At 45.5% G+C, this 15,043-nt stretch overlaps 1 protein-coding gene across 1 annotated transcript in view; it reads left to right on the plus strand.

Moving 5' to 3' along the window:
• SLC25A1 (solute carrier family 25 member 1) overlaps positions 1–15,043 on the plus strand; it is a 32,466-nt gene that overhangs the window by 193 nt on the left and 17,230 nt on the right. The window contains exon 2 of the mRNA XM_029228433.1: positions 3,859–4,040. The gene's annotated coding sequence lies outside the window, so the exon portion shown is untranslated. The remainder of the gene's footprint in view (positions 1–3,858; positions 4,041–15,043) is intronic.

The raw sequence follows: 15,043 nt of genomic DNA on the forward strand, positions 1-15,043 counted from the left end.
TCCCAGCCGCCTGAGGGTCCCAGAGGGCACCGCCGACCCCAGACCCCTACGTTTATCTGAAGGGCTAAGAACTGGGTATGCCTTGATTCACAAGAGGACTGGCTGGACCGTTCGGTGGCAGAAAATTTCTGTTCAGAGCTCCAGGAATTCTCTCCCGGCTGCGTCAGGAAGCAGCTGCTGGTGTGTGAGTTTTGAAACGTGGCATAGCTCCCCCACAGAGGCATACAGACTGGTCCCTCAGGGTCTGATCTTGGAGCTCAGAGGTGATGCTCTTAACAGACGTGGACTTGGCCAAGGGAACCCGTGTAAGTTTCAGGAGCCCGGCAGTCTCTGGTCTTGATTAGCGCCTCTCGGCGCGGCTGGGACTTCACAGCACCCGGCGGGACCATCTCGGGTGGAAATCCGAGTTTCTGCGCTGTGGTGTTGCCTCCAGACGAAGCTGAGAACCAGTCTTCTAGATGTTAGTCATTATTCATAGTTAGAGAGGTTGATGTTTGAAGCCTTTTTCACGTGGGGTCTGAGCTTGAACTGAAGACGTTGAGCATCCAGGTGTGCTGGCAGGGCTCTGGGGAGGACATGTCCGCCCAGAACATGCTTGGTTTATGTTGCTGCCTCGCTTTTCAGATTCTTTTTCTTTTTCTTTTCTTTATTTATTTATTATACAGCAGGTTCTTATTAGTTATCTATTTTATACATACCAGTGTATATATGTCAATCCCAGTCTCCCAATTCATCCCACCACCACCACCCCACCCCGCACTTCCCCCCTTGGTGTCCATACGTTTGTTCTCTCCATCTGTGTTTCTATTTCTGCCACTTTTCAGATTCTAAGACGCACAACAGTGGGCTTACTGTGTCCTAGAATTGTTGTTCTACGTTTATATGAAGCTTTTTGTAAGGTCTTGTGTAAGCTGTTAAATTTTACCTGTTGGCGGACTGATTGTCCTTATACTGGAGGTAGACGCTGGGCTGATCATTTGCGTCTGACTTTCTTGTTTACAAAGTGAGTGTGTGGCAGGTGAGTGACCGAGCATCGGATGGATTAGAGTCGGGCATCTTTGGAAAAACAATTTTAAATGTTCAAGATTCCCAAACTGCACATGCTTCCCAGTGCTCTTTGAGTTTTGTTGGGTCAGTGGAGGTGTCATGTCCCACGTGATCTTAGCCAAGCTTCCCCAGGCTCCTCAGAGTCCTGTAGCTGGGGCAGAAGTATTTGGAACAGACTTTAAAGTAATATGTGTGCATGGAAGAATTGCCCCAAATAAAAAGTATGAATGGAAACTGTGGAACCAGGGGGGTCTCTCTCCCCATAAGAAACTGTTAAGGAAAGCATTATATTTTCAAAAAAATGATCAAAAGAATTATAGTAAAAATATTCTCCTGGCCTTTGCTTTTGTAACTTAACACGGTTTGAAGATTTCTTTTGAAATCACATATTGTACTGGGACTTCTCTGGCGGTCCAGTGGTCAAGACTCTGCACTTCCAATTCCAGGAGCATGGGTTCGATCCCTGGTTGGGGAACTAAGATCCCACATACTGCACGGTGTGGCCAAGGGGGAAAAAAATCACATACAGATCCCAGCATGTATTTGACAGAATTGCTTACTAACATCCCCTGGGATGGTAGTTGTTGGCTCCCTGTCACCCCGTCCTGGAAATGTGTCCTCGCCTCCCTGCTCGTCCTGATTTTTCTTTCCCTTGCTGCTTCACCTCCTTCTCTGCTTTTAGCCTGTTCATTTTCTTCTGCCATCTCTCTTGCTGGAGGCCCGCTGGACCCTCTGTGCAGGGGAGGTGACCATCCCCCTGGGCTGGCTGAGGAATGGCGCCACGGAGCTGGGATGGCGAAGTTCAGGGGCAAAATTAGAATCCAAGCAGATCTTGACAGCCTGGGATCCAAGTAGATGACATTTAACAGGGATAAATATAGGGTCTTATGCATTGGTTTTAAAATAGAGAAAACTTGCTGTGGTGTAATTTGAGAGAAGTCTGTAATGCGCTAAAAATGTAGCTTTTAAACTATCCTGAACTAACCTAGTCCTAAAATTTAGGTAAGTTCCAGAAAAGACCTTAGTATCACCATTTTTTCATAGGCCCTCATTTACAGAGCTTCCTCTAACATAGGAAAAGGCTTGCTAATAAGTTTGAAATATATTTTCTTAAACTGCATATTTTCTTGACTGCCTAGAACAAGTAACCTCTCTACCAATTAATTATATAACATCCATGTTCTGGGCCCTGGGATCGGCAGTGAGTGAGCCTGGGGAGGAGACAGACGCAGGAGGAACAAGGCCCAGAGGTGACAGCGCAGGCGTTGACCCCGTGGGGCGTCTGGCTCTTTGACACGAGAAGCTAGTGTTGTCACCGGCGACTTGTGTGAGCACAACTGCGGCCCTGCCGGCCAGGCTGCAGTCCCTTCAATAGAGCAGCCACAGGACATTCAGATGCGCAGTTGCTTTTATGTTTTCCTCAGCGTCAGATTCGAATTTGGGTTCGTTTCATCGCAGGTCTAGAGAACCGAAAGGATTGTGAGAGTGCCTTTTTTTTTTTTTTTTTAATTTTTGGCTGCACCACACAGCATGTGGGATTTAAGTTCCCCGACCAGAGATCGAACCTGTGCCCCCTGCATTGGAAGGCAGAGTCCCAACCACTGGACTGCTGGGGAGGTCCCTTGTCTACTTTTATTAACTCTGATACGGGCTGTTTAAATGTGTAGCTTGGTTACCTACCAGACTGATTATTCTGGGAATCAGAGTCCTTGGTTATTTCTACTGACTAATGGAAAACCGCATCTCGGGACTCTTTTTGCACGTGGAGTAAAACTCAGGGGTATCTGGTACTCTGTGTGGGGTTGTGCTGTGTTTAGCATCCCGGGCCCCAGCACTCAGGGTTCTCGAGTCGTTGGAGTTAAAGCTGTCCCTGCCTGTCTCCAGAGACTGCAGGATCCCACCCGGCTAGAACCACCGTCTTCATTTGTTCTGGTTCTAATGGTCTCTGGCTAATTTTTGCGTCCATGGTTCCCAGATGTTAAGACACCATCTTATGTTTGTGAGGTACTGGACTTCTCCCACTGCCATGAATGTGTGTATAAGCTCTTACGTGAGGAACTGGACTCAAATCACTAATTTTTTTTTAACATATGTATTTTTTAATTTATTTATTTTATTATTTTTGGCTGCGTTGGGTCTTTGTTGCTGCGTGCGGGCTTTCTCTAGTTGCGTTGAGCGGCGGATACTCTTCCTTGCGGTGCACGGGCTTCTCATTGTGGTGGCTTCTCTTGTTGCGGAACACAGGCTCTAGGCGCGTGGGCTTCAGTAGTTGTGGCTCACGGGCTCTAGAGCGCAGGCTCAGTAGTTGTGGCGCACAGGCTTAGTTGCTCCGACGCATGTGGGATCGTCCCAGACTCGGACTTGAACCCGTGTCACCTGCATTGGCAGGCGGATTCTTAACCACTGCACCACCAGGGAAGCCCCAAGGAAGTAGATTTAGACATTGTGACATGCAGGGGAATGCTTTAAGCAAAAGCTCTTGGGCGGGTCTTTGTTATTGCTTCCTTTGGGGAAGCCAGTTTCTGGGCCCGTCCCCAAGGCCTCCTTCCCGCCGGCTCGCCATGGTCATGACCGGGCTCCCCCCTACTGCTGTCATCCTTACTCCTGTGGGTTCCCGTGTGTTCAGCCCCTCAGGGTTGCGGGCTCCTGGAAGCCTGTTGCTGCTGTGCTGGCTGTACCTGTTAAAGGCATAGAGATGCATGTTCGCATTGGCCGCCAGTAGTCACTTGCTGTGATCCCTTATCTGGTCTAGATCTGATCTGTTTCAGAGAGGAAAAACTTACTTTAATCAAATGCTTCTTTTCTGTTTAGCTCCAAAGCCTGGGACTTAATCCAGCTGATGCTGGCTTCAGCATACTGACCATGGGACCTGGCAGGATTCCGTGTGCCCAGGATGAGCCGGCACAGGTGGTGAACGCTGGCATGAGTGACCCACGGCACCTGCTGCATGGCCAGTCTGCAGACAGAGCCACCGTGCATCCAGCCTCTGGAAGGTACTCCTGACGGATGTTCAGAAAGGCATTTACCTCACCTGCTTTGTTACCTTTTATATTGAACAAGCGTCAGACACTCACAGCAAAGTGTCATCGGTAGCATTAAACTCAAGAAGTTTTAGCAGAAGCTGTGTCTTGCGCGTCCTGTTCAGTAAGAGGCCCTGAGCTTTGGTGCCCTCACCCCTATGTCCAGATGCATGTGAGGGAGGGAGTGCCATGCCTCGCCCTGCAGGCACTCTTGACCTCAGAGGGGAAGGTTGGGTGATGGGGGGGAGGGAGGTTGTCCAGGCAGCTTGGAGTGTGCATCCAGATCCTGCTTCACTTGGGAAATGTGCCAATGACGGGGCCGTTGGGCATTAGTAGAATTTCACTTCCCTGGACTTGGGGTCTCAGGTGCTTGAAATCTAGTTACTCTGAGGACATAGAATCTTTCCTTACTGCCAGGATTCAGGAACTGAAAGGATTATGTATATACTGGGCTTGCTAGTGTTTTACGTGAAACCTTTATCCTTACTTTGAAAAGTGAAAGCACTTTCTGGACCTAAAATCTGTGAAGGCCAAATATTAGCTTTGCGTTGCTTCTATTTTTTTTACAGAAAGAGGGTCTACTTGGTCATTTCAGTAGGTAGAGGGACATCTGGAAGTGAAGACCTTTCTGTTCAAAAAGAAATAGCTGAATAACTTTTATTTGAAATGATCTTTTGTCTGTTATCAGCTCTATTTCTTGTCACTATTTTTTTGAACATGTAGTGTAAGCATTGTAAACTGTTTTAAGTTTAATTGAAGTTATTAAACTTCCTGAACTCTTAATGATACTTTTGGCTCCTCTGCGTTTTCTGTTTTTACAGTATTGTCGAGAGACCCTGTCTAGTGTGCTGTTTGCTGCTTGGTGTGCTCCACGGGTCTCGCGATGCCCAGCCTGTTGGTCTCCTGGGCCCTTTAACATGTGGCTCTCCTGGGGTGTGGGCATGGGGGCAGAGAGAACACGGCATCTGCATGTTGTCCGTCCCTCCAGCCAGAGACCACCAGGAGCACCATGGAGGGTGGGCCTGGGTAGGAGGGTGTTAAGAAGCAGCTTTGATGGGATCTGGGCTTCCGTTGGGTGGTCTGGGGGACGGTCTAAGGAAGCCAGAGTTTGCTGTAGCTTGGACGCTGTCAGAGAGGGGAGTGATTCTCTGATTGGGCATCTCAGGAACCCTCCCTACGGCGGTGGTGGGGTGCGGTGGGGGCAGACTGGAGAGCGTGAAGCTGGGATGGGTGAAGAGACAGCAGCCACTCATTTTTGCCAGGCAGGGGCTCTTTGTGTCTCAGGGGAGGCACAGTGACTTGGTTGTCATCTGTGCTTGGATCACGCCCTGAAGTGGCCTTCCCATCTCACTGCATCTCGGTCCCCGGGGGCTCTGTGAGTAGCTCCCATTCCGGGAGGGCAGCGTGGCCCGCCTCCAGCTGCCCGGCTGCCCCTCTTCTCTCCGTGTTCACATGAGCTGCTGCAGCTGGAACCACGTGCGGCACTGTTTTCTTTTTCTTTTTTTTTTTTTTTGCTGTTTTCTTTTGCACAAGGAAGCGTGAGGCGGTAGGACCAATGTGATGTCATTTTAAGGCTTTTCTCCTGTTCTTACTGCAACCCTGTGGCCACAGGAGGATCCTGGACCCTGTAGTACATGTTGCTGGCAAATGGAGGCAACACCAAAGTGAGCAAAGTTGTCTTTAAAAAAGTATTTTTTTAAATACAAGATAGCATTACACAGGTAACTGAATTACACTGTTACTGTTTCACAAGCCCGGGCTGTTCCATGGGGGCTGGTGTGAACTCGTCGGGGTGGGGGTCTGAGCCTGGACGATCACGGGCGCCCATGTTGGCTGAGGGCTCGTGGGGGAACAGGGTTCTTTCTTGTTTTCGGCAACGCCACGCTGCATGCGGGATCTTAGTTCCCCGACTAGGGATCGAACCCACGTCCCCTGCTGTGGAAGCACGGAGCCCTAACCACTAGACGGCCGGGGAAGTCCATCGGGCTCTTGTTTAAAAGCTCTGCTTTGCAGCCCGCTCCCACCTGGTTGAGAGTTCCTTCTGGCGCCGTCCGAGCAGACTCGCTCACCCTGGGCCCTTCAGACCGTCCACTGATGGATTCCTGGTGGATATTTTCAGAGATGCATTTTCACCCTTCACCCAAAGAGCCTGAAGTCGGGTAGAATCCCTCACTGCTGCTGTTTTCATGGAATATTAATACTCTGCCTGCGGGATCAGCAGACTTAGACCCCAAGCTAAGGGTGGTTTTTATATTTTTAAAGAGTTGTAAACACAAAACATGAATGTGTGACCGGGGTCTTCGTGCCCCTACAGTTTGTGATTTTGTATCACGGCCCAAGTGTGATATTCCTGCTGTTATTAGGAAACACTGTCCTCTGAGCATTTGCGTGTGCTTCTCTTCACAAATGTTACCTCTTTCCCTTCATTTTTAGAGGCACGTGGGGTGCAGGCTGCTGCCAGCCAAGCAGGTGGCCTGGCTCAGGTGGGCGCGCAGGGCAGTGGATGGCGCCTCCTCGTGGCGGGACCCCTTCACTGCCAGGACCTCAGTCCTGAGGTTGATTCCCAAAGGGGTGTTTGGTCCTTGTTTTGTTTTTTGTTGTGATGCTAGATAGTTTGTACTGCATGTAAAACAAGTTATTTTTAGCCAGTCTGAGGACAGCTTGACCAGGTTTCCAGCTGGAGGATGTTTCCCCTGAGCCTGGGCTGTTTGACCCCGGAAGGCAGCCCTATCCTGGAGTTGCACTTGCAGCCCAGCCTTTGTTTCTGTGTCTGACTACTTTATGCAGGTGGAATTTAAAGGCCATAAAATTCCTTTATTCTTTTTTTCTTTTTTTAAATGACTGCCACACCCTGGACATCACACCACAGAAGTGATTTTTTTTAATTAATTTATTTATTTATTTACGTTAGTCTGTGTTGCGTCTTCGTTGCTGTGCGCGGGCTTTCTCTAGTTGCAGCGCACAGGCTTCTCGTTGCAGTGGCTTCTCTCATTGTGGAGCACAGGTTCTAGGTGCACGGGCTTCAGTAGTTGTGGCACGTGGGCTCAGTAGTTGTGGCTCGCAGGCTCTAGAGCACAGGCTCAGTAGTTGTGGTGCACCGGCTTAGTTGCACCGTGGCATGTGGGATCTTCCTGGACCAGGGATCGAACCTGTGTCGCCTGGATTGGCAGGCAGATTCTTAACCACTGCGCCACCAGGGAAGTCCTTCAACATATTTTCTAACGTGAGTATAAATACTGACACGCTTTTACACTCTTCTGAGAAGGAGGTAATGCCTAGGAGGCTCTTGTCAATATTTAGAAGTTAACGTGGTTAATTACTACTCGAGACATTTTCTTTTTCCTCTTAATCAGATTAGCTGTAAGTAGTACATCTTAAAGTAATAGAAAGATACAGAATTAAGAGTGTAGAATTTGTCTTTCTAATTTTTAATTTATCTTTCTCTAATCTCCCTCACATTAAAAACTAGCTGGGAAGACGCTTCAGATCCTTAATATTGAGACGAAGAGTAAAGCGAAGTCTCAGACAATGGCGGAAAGGGGGATTTACGGAAATGGGTCTTTGCGAGCACCATTGCCCTGGTGACAGAGACCACAGTCTACCCCGGAGCATGAGGTGACTCCGAGCCCACCAAGATGTTGGATGGACACACCGGTCTCACGGGGCACTGGGCCATCCACTGCCGCACGGGTGAATACCCAGAGGGACTGCTCCTCTTGGCATCTCGGCCCAGGTGAGCTTTGGCTGCCTTCAGGGCCTGGCCTAACGGACCATCAAGGCCTAATATTTAAGTTGGTGTAGGTGTAAGGCAGGAGAAGTAGGCCCCGGACTGAAAGAAGTAGAGGTTACAAAGAAATCCAAACTTTGGATCATATAGGTATTTATTTATTTATTTAATACTTATTTGGTTACACCGGGTCTTAGTTGTAGCAGGCGGGCTCCTTAGTTACAACTCCAGGGCTCCTTAGTTGCAGCTCATGGACTCCTTAGTTGTGGAATGCAAACTCTTAGTTGCAGCATGCACATGGGATCTAGTTCTCTGACCAGGGATGGAACCCAGGCCCCCTGCATTGGGAGCATGGAGTCTTATCCACTGCACCACCAGGGAAGTCCCGGATCATATAAGTATTTAAATGCAACTTTGCCTCATCAGCTATTGTATCCCATCAGGTTACTAATATTAAATCTATAAATTATTTCTGGCACAGTTTTAAGAAGTGAATTGTTGAGGATTTTTGGTAGAACTACTTAGAACCTATAAGTTTATAGGATGAAGTTTGGGGGTCTCTATTTTAAGAGTTTTAGTGGAATGTTGCTAACCCATGTCCTTTTATAATGAAAACAGCAACTGTCTGCCACGGTTTCTTTTTTCATTCCTAATCCAGTCCTCAGGTATTAGACAACCGTAGGGTGTTTGGTCTTAGATTGTTATTAGCCAATCTGGGCCATTGATCGGTCTTCCATAGCCCAGTAGAGAAGGTGGGACTGCAGGATTCTAGTACTTAACCGACAGTCAGACATTTGAAGAGAGTGCTGCGGGGGTGTCAGATGATACCCTAAGTCAGGGAGGGCCCACAGTAGAGGGGGCCTTAAAGCTGCATTTTGCCAGCTGTAAAAGTTCACTTTGAGAGGAAAATGTGTGAAAAGGTATGGAACTGGAAGAGTGTTGCTCCTTTTGGGAGGTTGTGGTCCTCCACTATGACTGTACCTGTAGGGAGTATAAGAAGCAGCTAGCGGGCAAAGCAGGAGAGATGGGGGTGCTCTGTCCTGCAGGCAGTGGGGATTCTGCTGCAGTTTCTAAAGTGAGAGTCCCGTGATTCATCCTCCGTCTTGCAGTGGGTGATGTTGAGATGGGCCACTGTGAGACTGGAGGCCGAGAGGCTAGTTGACGGGCAGATATCAGAATAAAGCCACGCAGCATGATGTGGGGCAGAGACGTGAAGGAGAGAGGTGAGGAGTGAACAGAGGTGGAAGGAATACTTCTCTCTACCTTGGGAGTCTCTGTGTGCTTCAGCTGGAGGTGGTGGTGTTGCAGATGAACAGGAGAGGCGAGACTTCAGATTTTAGAGGTGAAGTGGCTAGGACTTGGTGCTGGGCTGGGCGTCTGCTGTCGGGGAGAGGAGAGTGAGATGGTGGCCTGGCGTTTGCCTCAGAAGAGTTGGCGTACCTGGGGTCTAACCCTTCATCTGTGATGTACGGGCAAGTTTTTCTTCCTGGGTGACCTGGGGTTCTTTGATGTAATTTAAGGGATTTACTTAGAGTCACAGAACCTTCCAGTGAGAGGTCCTATAGCCTCAGTTATTTCTGGTTGTCGGGGCTGAGGGTGAAGCTGGAGTGGCAGTGTATTTGTGGGAAACCTCACATCACATCTGGGATAATGGACATTCCCATTGCTCCTACCCATGAAATGACATGATGCTGTCACCCATGTCAGGGATTGTTTGGGTCTGATTGCCAAGGCTTATGTGAAAGGAGTAATTTTATACCAGGACATTTTCTGTGGTGCATCATCTATTACCTTGAATTACTATCTACCCTTGGCTTCCCTCTGAAAGGATTTGGATGTTGCTGGCCCTTATGGTGGGCAGAGGGTGCAAAAAAATTAAAAAGCGGTTGTGGAATGAGATGTTCATGGGGGGCTTTCAAAAGCTTCAGCATATTTTGGGGAATCTAGAAGGCCTTGTGCATGCACAGGGCTGTGCACATGTCCAAGAGAGAATTGACAAGGCCCTGAGCTCTCACCTCTGGCTGACCTCGAGGCTATGCACAAGGAAGAAGCGTAGGCTGGAGGCCAAGGCAAAATTGGAAACTGCCTTCCAGGGCACTGAAGACATGTTTCAGCACACGCAGAGCCTCTCAGTAAAGGCTGAGATTCAAGGCATTTAAGGAATCTCTTTCAGCTCATTAACTGGCCACTAAGCTAATTGAGTAGAGACTTAACTGACTACATATGACAAATAACAGACTTTACAAAATTAGTTCAAGAAATTTGCTAAACCAACAAACAGCAGCAATAAGCTCAGGTAAGGCAGGGAGTGTCTGATTTCCAGAGTTGTCACATCATAGCATTTAAAATGTCTAGTTTTCAGGAAAAAAAATTACAAAATATGCAAAGAAGCAAAGCATATTCAGGGGGAAAAAAGCAGTCAATAGAAACTGTTCTGAGGAAGCCCAGACATTAGAGTTACTTTTTAAAAGACTTTAAATCAGGGGACTTCCCTGACGGTCCAGTGGTTAAGACTCCACACTCCCAATGCAGGGGGCATGGATTCAATCCCTGGTTGGGGAACTAAGATCCCACATGCCACATGGCGTGGCCAAACAAACAAACAAAGACTAAATCAGCTATTTTAAATATGTTTAAATAACTAATGGAAACCATATCTAAAAAACTGAAGTATGAGACCAACGTCTCACCACATAGATCATTAGCAATAAAGAACTAGGAAGTATTAAAAAAAAAAAAAAAAGGAAAAGCCAAAGCCTCATAGATCTGTGGACCATCAAGTGGGCCAACAGACGTAATGGGAGTCCCAGACGGAAGAGAGAGAAAGGGGAAGACAGAATATTTAAAGAAGTAATGGCCAAAACGTGCCAAATTTGATTTTTATAAAACCCACTCGTGTACATAACCAGGAGGCTCAAAGAAATCCACACCCAGACATATCACAGTTGAACCATCAAAAGGCAAAGAATCATGAAAGCAGCAAAAGAGAAGCAAACCAATCTTGTACAATGGTCTCAATAAGATGAACAACTGATTTCTCATCAGAAAGCATGGTGGGATGAGATATTCAGAGTGCTTTGAAAAAAAGACTGCCTAGTGGGAAGCAGCTGCATAGCACAGGGAGATCGGCTCGGTGCTTTGTGACCACCAAGAAGGGTGGGAGGGAGACACGAGGCAGGAGATATGGGGATATATGTATACGTATAGCTGATTCACTTTGTTATACAGCAGAAACTAACATAACATTGTAAAGCAATTATACTCCAATACAGATGTTAAAAAAAAAAAAAAGACTGTCAAGCAGAAATTCTGTATCCAGCAAATCTATCCTTCAAATATTGAAGGGGAAATTAAGGCATTCCCAGGTAAACAAAAACTGAGAGAACTTGTCTCTAACAGATCTGCTTTGTGGGAAATACTAAAGAGAGTCCTTCAGGTGGAAATGAGAAGACACAAGTAAGAACTTGACCCACATGAAGAAATAAAGAGTCCTGATATATAAGTATCTAGATAGGTAAATGTACAAGACCATAAATGTAATTTTTGTTTATAACTTTTTCCTCCTGTCTGTGTTAAAAGACAACTACATTGAACAATAATTATAAATCTGTTTTGATACGCATATAAAGTATATAAAGATGTAATTTGTATGACAGGGAGGAGGCACAGAGCTATACAGGAGCAAAGGTTTTGTGTGCTGTTGAAATGATATTGGTATGAATCCAAATCAAATTATGAGGTTAATTGTAATACTAAGGCAACCACTAAGGAGATAACTAAAAATAGTAGAAGAAATAACAAGGTAATTGAAATGACACATTGGAAAATACCTATTTAACACAAAAGAAGGCAGTAATGAAAGAATAAAGAAACAAAAAAGATGTAAGACATGAAGAAAACAAATAACAAAATGGCAGAAGTAAATCTTACCTTATTGATAGTTGTATTAAATGGATCAAACAGTCTGATAAAAAGGCAGAAATTGGCAAGTATTTTTTAAAACAACATGATCCAACTGTATGCTGTCTACAGGAGACAGACTTTAAATTCAAAGACACAATAGGGAGTTCCCTGGTGGCCTAGTGGTTAGGATTCCAGGCTTTCACTGCTGTGGCCCAGGTTCAATCCCTGGTTGGAGAAGTTCCCGAAAGCCACACGGTGTGGCCAAAAAACAAAACAGAAACAAACAAACAATAAATAAATAAATAAATTCAAGGACACAATATATTGAAAGTAAAAGGATGGGAAAGATATACCATGCAAACTGTACTCCGAAGAGAGCTGGATTGGCCATATTAATATCAGATAAAATAGATATTAAAATAAAAATTACTACTAAAAACTTATACATGAATGTTCATAGCTGCACTGTTTATTCTAGCCAAAAAGTGGAAACAGTACAAATGTCCATCAGCTGCTAAATACATAAATAAAATGTATGTCCATACAATGGAATATTAATTTGATGGCAAAAGGAAATGAAGTACTGATGTATGCTATACCATGATTAACCTTGGACATATTAAGCAAAGGGAAAGATGTAGATTCCACTTAGATGAGATGTTCAGAATAGTTATCTATAGAGATAGAAAATAGGTGAGTAGTTGCTTAGACTTGGGGTGGAGTGTGAAGGTTGGATGGAGATTGACAGCCAATGAGGTTCCTCTTAAGTGATGAAAGTGTTGAAAATTATATTATAACCATGGCTGCACAATACTGTGAGAAACTAAAAACTTGAATGGCGTGCTTTAAACAAATGAGTTCCATGGTGTGTGAGTTATATCTCAGTAAAGTTGTTAATACCTTTGGGAATTATGCCTATTTACAGGGAGATCATCATGTTTGATAAAATGTTTTAAAGTAAAAGACTATAAATCACAGTGTCACTTGTTTATGCTTTGCTGACAGAATTAAAACCAACGATTAAAAAAATCCAAGCTAAACCTCTTTTACTCTCACGCCACTTCTGACACCAAAGGTGTTGGTTTTTCTACATCAGACAATTCTCCAGTTCTTTGTGGACAGCAACTGGGTGTCCAAGAATCCAACTGTGTTCTGACGCTAACACCCAGGGTTGGTGCATACTCCTGCCAGACTCCCCACCCCTTCAGACCCCAGTCTCAAGCTCCAGGCCACCTGTACCTACAGGCTGTCAATCAGGGGCTCCCACAGTCCCTCTTCAGGGTCAGTAATTTGCTACAATGGCTCATAGAACTCAGGAAGGCACTTATTATGAATGGTTTATTATGAGGGGTAAACTTCAGACCATCCATTTGTTCTCTGTAACAAATGGACATCCACGTGCAAAATAATGGAGTGGAGCCCCTACCTCACACCATATACAAAATTAACTCAAAGGATCAAAGACCTAAATTTAAGAGCTAAAACTATAAAAATCTTCAGAAGAAAATGGGAAATATGCATGACTTTGTGTTTGCCCATGGATTCTTAGGTGCAACACCAAAGACATGATCAACAAGAGAAAAAATAGATAAATTGGACTTTATCAGAACTAAAGTTTTGTGCATCAAAGGATATTGTCAAGAAAGTAAAAAGGCAATGGAAGAAATGGAAGAAAGTATTTGCAAATCATGCATCTGATAAGAGTCTATTATCCAGAATAAACAGAGAGAGCTTACAACTCAGCCACAAAAAGATGTCCCAATTAAAAAATGGGCAAAAGATCCTCAACAAAATACTAGCAAACAGAATCCAACAGCACAGGGACTTCTCTGGTGACACAGTGGTTAAGAATCTGCCTGCCAATGCAGGGGACACAGGTTTGAGCCCTGGTCCGGGAAGATCCCACATGCTGTGGAGCAACTAAGCCCGTGCACCACAACTACTGAGCCTGCGCTCTAGAGCCCGTGAGCCACAACTACTCAGCCCATGTGCCACAACTACTGAAGCCTGTGTGCCTAGAGCCCATGCTCCGCAACAAGAGAAGCCACCGCAATGAGAAGCCCGCGCACTGCAACAAAGTAGCCCCTGCTCGCCACAACTAGAGAAAGCCTGCGCACAGCAACAAAGACTGAATGCAGCAAAAAATAGATAAATAGATTTATTTATATTTAAGAGTAAATATATTTACTCTTATCAGATAAATAAATAAAATTTTTTTAAAAAAGAATCCAACAGGGCTTCCCTGGTGGTGCAGTGGTTGAGAGTCCGCCTGCCGATGCAGGGGACATGGGTTCGTGCCCTGGTCTGGGAAGATCCCACATGCCGTGGAGTGGCTGGGCCCGTGAGCCATGGCCGCTGAGCCTGCACGTCCGGAGCCTGTGTTCTGCAATGGGAGAGGCCACAACAGTGAGAGGCCCGCGGACCGCAAAAATAAAAAATAAAAAAAACTACAATGAGGTATCACGTCACATCGGTCAGAATGGTCATCATCAAAAAATCTACAGACAATAAATGCTGGAGAGGGTGTGGAGAAAGGGAACCCTCTTGCACTGTTGGTGGGAATGTAAATTGATACAGCCACTATGGAGAACAGTATGGAGGTTCCTTAAAAAACTAAAAATAGAGCTACCATATGACCCAGCAATCCCACTACGGGGCGTATACCCTGAGAAAATCATAATTCGAAAAGAGTCATGTACCACAGTGTTCATTGCAGCTGTATTTACAATAGCCAGGACATGGAAGCAACCTAAGTGTCCATCGACGTATTGATAAAGAAGATGTGGCATATATATACAACGGAATATTACTCAGCCGTAAAAAGGAAAGAAATTGAGTTATTTGTAGTGAGGTGGATGGACCTAGAGACTAAGTCAGAAAGAGAAAAACAAATACCGTATGCTAACACATATATACGGAATCTAAAGAAAAAAAATGGTTCTGATGAACCTAGGGACAGGACAGGAATAAAGACACAGATGTAGAGTATGGACTTGAGGACATGGGGAGGGGGTAAGGTAAGCTGGGATGAAGTAAGAGAGTAGCACTGACATATATACACTACCAAATGTAAAATAGATAGCTAGTGGGAAACAGCCTCATAGCACAGGGAGATCAGCTCGGCACTTTGTGTCCACCTAGAGGGGTGGGATAGGGAGGGTGGGAGGGAGACGAAAGAGGGAGGAGATAAGGGGATATATGTATATGTATAGCTGATTCACTTTGTTATACAGAAGAAACTAACACACCATTGTAAAGCAATTATACTCCGATAAAGATGTAAAAAAATAGAATAAAATTTAAAAATAAAAAATGAGCGAAAAGACTTGAATAGACATTTATCTAA

Source organism: Monodon monoceros, unplaced genomic scaffold, assembly GCF_005190385.1.
Source record: "Monodon monoceros isolate NGI ecotype Baffin Bay Population unplaced genomic scaffold, NGI_Narwhal_1 Super_Scaffold_1, whole genome shotgun sequence".
Taxonomy (NCBI): domain Eukaryota; kingdom Metazoa; phylum Chordata; class Mammalia; order Artiodactyla; family Monodontidae; genus Monodon; species Monodon monoceros.